The 6,594-nt window shown below is 43.6% G+C and overlaps 1 long non-coding RNA gene across 6 annotated transcripts in view; it reads left to right on the plus strand.

The window, feature by feature from the left end:
* LOC116795193 overlaps nt 1-6,594 on the plus strand; it is a 37,577-nt gene that overhangs the window by 18,843 nt on the left and 12,140 nt on the right. For 2 of the 6 annotated variants that reach the window (XR_004359989.1, XR_004359986.1), the window contains exon 3: nt 2,334-2,409. This is a non-coding gene — a long non-coding RNA (uncharacterized LOC116795193). Of the gene's footprint in view, nt 1-2,333; nt 2,410-2,542; nt 3,063-3,756; nt 3,918-4,444; nt 4,869-5,264; nt 6,575-6,594 lie in introns of those variants that run through there. The other 4 variants (XR_004359987.1, XR_004359990.1, XR_004359988.1 and 1 more) reach the window with 4 other exon arrangements.

Raw genomic sequence — 6,594 nt, forward strand, 5'->3', positions numbered from 1 at the left:
TGGGGGTTTCAAACTGCCTTTCCCGAGGGTGCTTTTAGTGCCTCCGACGGTGTGACACAGTTTGTGTCCCTGGATAACTCGGCTGCCTGTTCAAATGCAACTGACTGAAGTCTCTACAGCTGCCACCAGAAGTTTTAATCTTCCAGGCATGATTCTACATGCCAGTGCTTTTATTTGCCTGCAAGTGCAGAGTCGTGTGGACTTGATTTTTCAAAAGCTCTCGCAAATGTTTTAATCCTTTCATTACTACTATTTGATCAGGCCTCATCTGAACGTGCCTTACTGCCTTGCAAATGCTAAATTCCTCTGTAATTCCTTTAATCTTTATTTCCTCAGTTTATTCCCTTATTGTTGGATCTTTAAAGTAATAGAATCCACGGGTATAGGGCAGCTCAACAGAGATCTGATTCCAGCAGAGGGCTGTGATCTGGCCTTTGTTAGATGGTGACTCACAGGAATCGAGTGATCTAGAGGTGAAAAGCTATTTGCTTCTACTTAAACCTTTCTCTTGTGATGACTTCAAGAGGCTTTGGAATTTCAAGATGCTTTCTCCCTCTTCCCCCCTTCCCCCTCTTGCTTAGACAACCACATCACCTTTCCTTTGAGTTTCCCAGCACCCTGCCCACAAAGGAATTATTTCATGTGCAGCCTGTGTGATGTGCACAGCACAGAGGTTCCTCTTGCCCTTGTTTAAACCTGGATGGCATTTGTGCCACTGTGGAAAAGCTTTCCTTGGACCCCTTCCTTGGAAAACAGTCAAACTACTTGGACTGGGGGCTTTGCCTCTCATTTCCCAGTGATTCAGCAGCTGTACTCCAGGCAAGGAGTGAAATAGTTCCTTTAACATAAGCTGGTAACAAAAGAGTTCCTCGATGAAAGTTTGGTGTGGTTGGACATAAACCAGGAGTCACTTTTGGAAGTGTTTAAGGCACAGTTACAGGAAGTCACCCCCAAAAATTACCCATGCCAAGACAGTATAGAGAAAGCATATGGTATCTGCAGTCAGAGAGGCAGGTGTGCCCGTGAGTCAAAATACCTGTAATACTATAAAAATAACAAGGTATTATTCACCAAAGCATCAGATTTACTACAGCAGGAATCTCAGAAGAAATCAGTACATTCTCGTTGCAATTGTGGCATCCTTTGTTAGGAGGAATTTTCGATAGTAAGTGCAAATAGTTCTAAAGTAGCTGGTTACAAACCAGAGCGGGAAATCCGGAGCCTACTTTTAAAGCTGGTTTGAGAGGCTGTGTCCGTAGTGAAGGTGGATTGCCCTGGGCAGGGCTTTCTGCAAACAGATTGGCACCCAGCTCGTTAAGCTTAATTACTGCAATTCACAGCACTATTTCTGCCTTGTTTTCTCCTGGTATGAACACTGGCAGTGTTGCCCTAGAAATGGGGGACAGATTATTTTCCTTGGAATATCGGAGTGACCATTAACTTTCCTTTCTCCCTACTTTTATTTCGGGTAAAATACAGACAGTGTTCGTGTTCCACCCTGCATTGTTACAGCTGGCTGTTCTCGCAGCTGCTCTGCTTCGGGTTTGCTTCGTGCTGTGTGAGCGGGATCCCTGTCCGTCCTGCCCGTGCTGTGTGAGCACAGCTCCAGGAGCCAGTACCAGATCTCATGATAAATTAATATTTTCTACTTAATTAGGCCTCGGTGAATGTGCAGAGCCAGGGTCTATTCCCAAGAATTAACAGTGGATGCTCAAGAAACTTTTGTAAACAGACACACACGGCTTGAAACACACGAGTAAGAATTAAATAAAAACTAATGGGAGGATTACCTTTAAATAGCAAACTACCCTCTGGAAAGAGGTGAAGTTTAGAGCCTGGAGAGCATCAGCCTCATGGGAAAGACAGGCTCTTCCTTTTCCATTGAGACTGGGATTTTAGCTAGAGGTTTGGATTGCTGCACCACAGAAAAAATGATTTTATCTCCTCAATTCAAGATTAATCAATTATTTGAGTTCTTGAAAACCCCAGGAGCAAAACCAAATCCCTTTCTGTATTTCTTCTTAGTCAGTATTTTCCAGTGGTACAGAATCATTTGCATTTCTCTGTGCTTTAAAACTAATTTCCCCTGTGTTCTACTCTATTTTTATCTGTTCAATATTAACCCAGCAAAAGTCTGTAGAATCAGGTGTGAGAGTAAACAACTTCACATTTTCAGTATTGGTTACAAAGGCAGTTATTACTATTGGAGAGCAACTTCAGCCTGAGATGCTGATTCTACCCCCCTCTTGTCTCTTTTACCAGTCAATCCCCTCAAGTATTATTTCCTGTTCTTGAGCAATAAGATGAATTTCTGCCTTGTTCTTGTTCCACAGACATCCTCTGCCAGCAGCCTGCCCCTGTGACCTGCCAGAACTCCACTGAACTGAAGACTTTTTTCCTGTGGACTATGTAAGTACCAAGTATCCAAATAATTAAGCTTTGATAACCAAAAGGTTTCTAGGAAAGGTGCCTGGGATTATTCTCAGCTGTTTGTACTTTGGGACATTATGACTGTATTTCATCTCAGGTCTTTGCCTGGCAGCTCTGAGGGAAGGCAAAGATTACTGATCCTGTTGTAGCTCTGTGGAGATGGAATGTTTATTCTGGGATTAGATCACAGGAGTTTGTACTTAGGTGATGAGCTTCCAAAACCAGTGAAGACAATGTACAAAAGCTCACTTTGGTTCACCCTCATGTTTTCAAATTTAAAATGATCAGAGGGTTGACAAGTGCTCCAGTGCAGCCGTTAAACCTGCCAGACATGTGCCAACACTGCCAGCTCCACAAATGCTCAGACTGTACAGGACATGAAGTCAATGGTAAAATTTTAAAATTCAATAAACTGCACATGGCTGAAGCTTCCAGCACACTCTTTACACTCCTTATTACACAGGGGTAGTGTTTTACAAGCTGCTGTGTAATACAACTTGAATGATATGAATAAACTTTCTGTACCTTCGGTACTTTCTGGACCTTTGGATGTCCAATTGTGGAATGCAGATGTGACTTAGCCAGGACCAGGAGTAGCACAGTTCATCTCCGTGCCGTTTTTAATGTTTTTAATTCAAGAGGCCTAGGGAAACAAAACCCCCTCAGTTCTCTGAATAAGGAACAGAGGAGGGGATGTACCTTTCCAGTGATTGGCTTTGCATCCAGTACAATACAGAGAAATGGAAAAAAATGCCTGTTTTAAAAATGCCTGTGGAAAAGCTCAAGATGGAGAACCCACTGCAAAGTCTGTAAAGGGAAAAAAAAAGCCAAGCTTATGGTGAAAGTAAAGCTGCATGGCTGTAACCATGGAGACCAAAGCTCTTCTGATGCAGAAATAAATGAACACAACCTTTTCATATTTATTAGTGGGACTGATGATGAAAGATAAAGTCAAATTAAAATATAAAGCAATAGAGACAGAGCAGGTTGCTGCCTCTGCCCCTGCAATGCAGGTTATTGTAATGGATCATTACAAATGAGCTGGGGTTACAGAGAGGCAAATTAGTTATGAAAGGAACAAAACTCTCTTAGTTATACCAACCTGTTTATCCAAATATCAACTTCTTTATTACAAAACTGGAGACAGTGCACACAACATATTCCTGAAATCTTTTGGTTCTGATAGAAATGGAAATAATACCATAGCATTGTATGAGATGTGTGTACTACACAAAGGGAAACTTTCCTGTAACTGTGCTAGTGAATATTTGACACTTGCTAATTTCTTGGTAGCAAGAATGACAGAGTTTTCCTATAAAAATACAGGGTGAATATTCAGGTTTGTCTTGAAAATACATGTCAAAGGGTCAAGTGAGTTGTTGCTACAGAACTGTTACTGTAGGACAGGGGATGGCAGCAGGAAACGTCACGGGAGCTTTCGGGAAGATTCGGAGCTCGTGCAATAAACCTTCGGTGCAGATCTTTGATGTGATGTTGCAGGAATGTTTTGATTGAGCAGAAATCCCAGGGCAGGGAAAGGATTAAGGTTAAGGGTGGCTTTGGTGTGTGATGGACTGGACAGAGAACTGGGAGTTTAGGAAAGCTGCCTATCTGTCCCTGCTGCGAAATCCCTGTTCGTTTTGGGGGAGAGCTGAGTGGCTGTGCCTGAGGGTGGAGGGGAGGGGATGGAAGGAGGGGAGCACTGACAGGGGAAGCAAGGAAAGTGTCCCTGTGGCACCAGGGTAGGTCTGTGTGTGAACAGGGCTTCACCAGCACAGCTCTGGCTGTGACACCCCGACACAGAAGCACCACAGCAGCTGCTGTGCCTGTCTGGGGCTGCCCTCAGCACCCTGGGGGTGACAGGGCACAGCAGGGCCTTCTGCTGCCCAGAGCTGGCATGTGTCCAAAAACGATGTCTGTGCCAAAAACTGCTGCTCAGTCTCAGCTGCTCCACCCTGCAGATCTCAGAGTAGAATTAAGACAGAAAACTCACTTCACTTTTCTTCAATTGCAGTGAAGTGGCTGAAACAAAGAAGAGTCTTAATGGTCTTTGTGCTGCTGTGCTCCCAGAGCCCAGGCAGCCTCCTGGTTCCCAGCTCCCACCGGACATAGGGAATGTCAGTGGCAGCTTGAGCTGCTCCCCTGTGAGCATAGCAGGAGGGGACCAGAGATCTGCTACAGAACTTTGTAATGGCTGTAAAACTTGGGTAACTTCCAGCTCATAAAGTTATAATGGTGTGACATTACACATGGTGTTAATTTACACAAATTGGGGTTAAGGTTCTCCCAGTTTTATTGGGCTCTTTACCTCTTCTGCTTTTTGACTTCCTCAAAAGTGTGGTTAGCCTCAAATCTGAGGGGAATCCGAGCCCAGCCTCAAATCCACATTTGAAGAGTAACTGGTTTGAAATAGTGGAAAGTTTATGGCAAAACTTAAAATAAACACCCTCCATCCTTCTTGATATTCTGGTAAGAGACTGGTTTTGTGCAAGACCTTTAATTTAATCACTATAAAATGCTATTTCCTGGAATTTTCTGGCAAATGAAGTGCTCCTAGAGAGTTCATATTTCAGTTTTAGTATTCACTGACTACACCCAGGAGTTCAGAATATTTAACTTATAACTACAGAGCTCACTAATACTAAATTTACCTTGCCAGATATTGAGACAAATCTGGTGCAGGTTGATAAAAGGATACCAAATTGCTTCTGCCATTGCTTGATAGATAAAGGCTGCTGTACTTTGGGTTCAAGTCTTTTGCAAACACATTTGTAAAATCCCTTAAAGCCAAGATGAAGGACACAGAATAAATTCTGAAATACCTCAATCTTCAGCCAGCAGCTGCCTGCAACACAGTGGGAGGAAGGAACACAACCAAGTTTTCTTAGAAAGGACTCAGCTTTTCCAAGACTCCCTGCCTGGAGCTACTGGGATACAGATCAAGCCACTGACAGCTCTAAGTGGTCGTTAACAAACTCTCACCTGATTTACTGAAGTCATTCTCCATGAAATAGTTTGGAAAACCTGCTCACAAAACAAGTTGAGGTTCAAGTTTTCTTTTAAAGCAGAGAAACACAAGGAGCTCTTTTGCTGATGTAAATGCCAAAGTGTTTTTCCTGTATTGTTCTTGAAACATCTTCTACCCCTGGAGTTCAGAACTGGGAGCCGGCCAGTCCAACTTCCACTCCTCTGAGGTAAAAAAGCACAACAAGAGTTGTGTCCCTTCTGTGAGGGGGGAAAGAACAGGACACATCTAAATCATTTCCACTCCCAGGTACCTGTTTTCAGTCATCACACACAGAGTTAGTCCAACAAATCCCAGAAATGCTCATTGTAGTGTCAGCAGCACATGGAGCAGAGTCTCAGCTTTGGCTCCCAGGGCCAAGTACAGTTAAACCCACCTGACTGCTCCAGATCTCTGGGAAATGGTTTTGCTGCTTAAAGTGTTGGAAAACACAGAATTATTCCCTCCTTTACAACACCAGTGAGAACTGCACAGGTCAGTTTAGTTCTTGTAAAGTATCCAACAGTAGGAACTGGGATTTATGAGTCCCACTCATTGCTCTGATGAAGAACAGTTTTGTTGTCATCACAATTAGACTGCCCTCAGTAAACCCTCAGCTTGCCTTGCTCAGCTGTCTGTTCCCTGCACATGCCCACAGTGCAGGACTGGCTTGGCCAAACCAATCCCAACTTTGAATAACCTGATTTTTAGTTTTCCTGCTATCCAAATTACTTTTCCTTCCAAGCCAAGCCCAGCCTGTGCTCCTCCCTGTGGGAGTGGTCAGTCTTCCAGCAGCACTGCTCTGCTGTCCCTCAGGCCACAGTGCTCCAGACACAGCTCTGGGGAGGGTTTTTAGAGGTGAAAGCAATTTCCATTCACTGAGTACAAAGGGATGGAAAAGGCAAGGAATTCACAATTTCCCTAGGATGGAGAACAAGCAAACCACTACAGTTCTATTTATAACTCTGTGTTCTACAACACTGAACAGGAACAACAAATTTCAGCCCAAGTTGGCTGTGCAGATTTTCAATATCCTTGAAGGACATCACTCTATTCAGTAAGTACTAAACAGGCCCCAGCAGGGCTGTGGAGCACTTGGAAAAACAAAAGAGAAAAAAAAAAGGAATGAACACAGCAAGGTGAGATTTTCTAACCAGGAA

Source organism: Chiroxiphia lanceolata, chromosome 17 (genome assembly GCF_009829145.1).
Source record: "Chiroxiphia lanceolata isolate bChiLan1 chromosome 17, bChiLan1.pri, whole genome shotgun sequence".
In the NCBI taxonomy this organism is placed as follows: domain Eukaryota; kingdom Metazoa; phylum Chordata; class Aves; order Passeriformes; family Pipridae; genus Chiroxiphia; species Chiroxiphia lanceolata.